We start from the raw sequence: 1954 nt of genomic DNA, 5'->3' as shown, positions 1-1954 counted from the left end.
TGGCAAATTGCTAAGAGGGGGGCATAAATTCCTAATTAGAGATGTCATGTGACCTTACTTCAAGGGGATCAGATCTGTACAAAACCACTTATGTGTCATACACACATTTTACCATAAAGATGTAAATTGTGACATTTCACATGTTAGTAATACTCATCGGTAAAAATTAATCATGTTATTTTACTTTTTTATTTTTATTCATCACCTCTACCACATGGAACTGGGGAATGGTACACAAATTTCAGAGTTTATTCTTCTGGGATTATCAGATGAACCAAAGGGCAGCCTCTCATATTTGGGCTTTTCCTCTCCATGTACCTGATCATTGTGTTTGCAAACCTGCTCATCATCTTTGCCATCAGCTCAGACTCCCACCTCCACACGCCCATGTACTTCTTCCTCTCCAACCTGTCCTTAGTAGACATCTGTTTCACCTCGACTGCCATCCCAAAGATGCTGGTGAACATTCAAAAACAATGCCAAGTCATAACCTATAAAGGCTGCATCATACAGATGTATTTTCTTATTCTCTTTGGAGCATTGGACAACTTCCTCCTGACCGTGATGGCCTATGACCGCTTTGTGGCCATCTGTCACTCCCTGTACTACACAGTCATCATGAACCCTCTACTCTGTGGACTGCTGCTTCTGGTGTCCTGGATCATGAGTGCCCTGTTTTCCTTGTTGCAAAGCTTAATGGCTTTGCAACCATCTTTCTATACAGTCTTAAAAATCCCCTACTTTATCTGTGAACTCAATCAGATGGTCCAACTTGCTTGTTCTGACACTTTTCTTAATAATCTGGTGATGTATTTGTCAGCAGTGCTGCTGACTGTTGTTCCTTTCGCTGATATCATTTACTCTTACTCTAAGATTGTTTCCTGCATACATGAAATCTCATCAGTTCAGGGGAAGTATAAAGCATTTTCTACCATTTGTCTCACCTCTCTATTGTCTTCTTATTTTATTGTACAAGTCTAGGAGTGTACCTCATCTCTGTCTCTACCCACAGCATGCACTCAAGTGCAATAGCCTCGGTGATGTACATCGTGGTCACGCCCATGCTGAACCTATTTATCTTTAGTCTCAGGAACAAAGACATAAAGGGGGCTTTGAAAAGATTCTGTGGGATGGCAGCTATAAAAGGGACAACTGTTCTGGGGCTGAAGAACTTTCTGTGTTTGGAGGGCTAAAAGCCTTGGAACCAGAAAATTGTGTAAATAGAACATGCTTCCTTTATTTATTTGCTGGAATTTCCATGTATTTTATTCACTTTCTCCATACAATGTAAGTAATTGTTTATCATGCTTTCTGCTTTAATATATAGATATTTTCCCTCTTTGTCCATTTTCCCAGTCTCGCAAAGTTTTTCAAAATTTGAACCAAAAATAATTGGAAATTCCAGTTATTGTGTAAAGCCATGTTAGTCTTAAAAATTATTTCTTCTGCCCTGTGCTTCTTTGTTGTTGGAAGAGATCCTTGGTGTCGTTGTCTGCTCTGTCACCTCTTTGCTCTGCTGCCTCTCTGTGTCAAACTGATTCCATGATGAATGATGGCTCCTGAGCAGAGGGACAGCCACACTGAGGAAGCAGTGGCAGAGGCTGCAGAGATGGGCTCTGGGACCGCTGCCAAGCACTGATTTTTATGACACTTTTGGAAGGGTGAGTTCGGCCCCACAGTCCCAGAATATGTATCATCCTAGGTGTGAATCAGGCTTGTTTGAAGAAGTGACAGATGATTCCAGCTTTTTTGGTGGTGATGGCAGCCAGATAGAAAATCTGGGGAACTTGGGCCACTATGAATAGATAGTCTATGCTTACAATGTGTTTTATGGTGAGACTTTGGGCCACACAGGATCAGCTTAATCTGTGGAGGGGCTGGAGATTAAGGTCAGCCATGCAGGCAGGCAGTCATGTCTATGTGACTGAACCCCAATAAAACCACTGGGCACCAA

General features: G+C 41.9%; 1 pseudogene; it reads left to right on the top strand.

Annotated features, from left to right (window-relative positions):
- Positions 1-214: 214 nt before the first annotated feature.
- Positions 215-1193, top strand: LOC105307656 (annotated as a pseudogene).
- Positions 1194-1954: the final 761 nt, after the last annotated feature.

The sequence above is a fragment of the Pteropus vampyrus genome, unplaced genomic scaffold (genome assembly GCF_000151845.1).
Source record: "Pteropus vampyrus isolate Shadow unplaced genomic scaffold, Pvam_2.0 Scaffold507, whole genome shotgun sequence".
NCBI classification, from domain to species: Eukaryota; Metazoa; Chordata; class Mammalia; order Chiroptera; family Pteropodidae; genus Pteropus; species Pteropus vampyrus.
The sequence above is the reverse complement of the archived record's forward strand: the minus strand, read 5'-3'. Positions and strand labels throughout refer to the sequence as shown.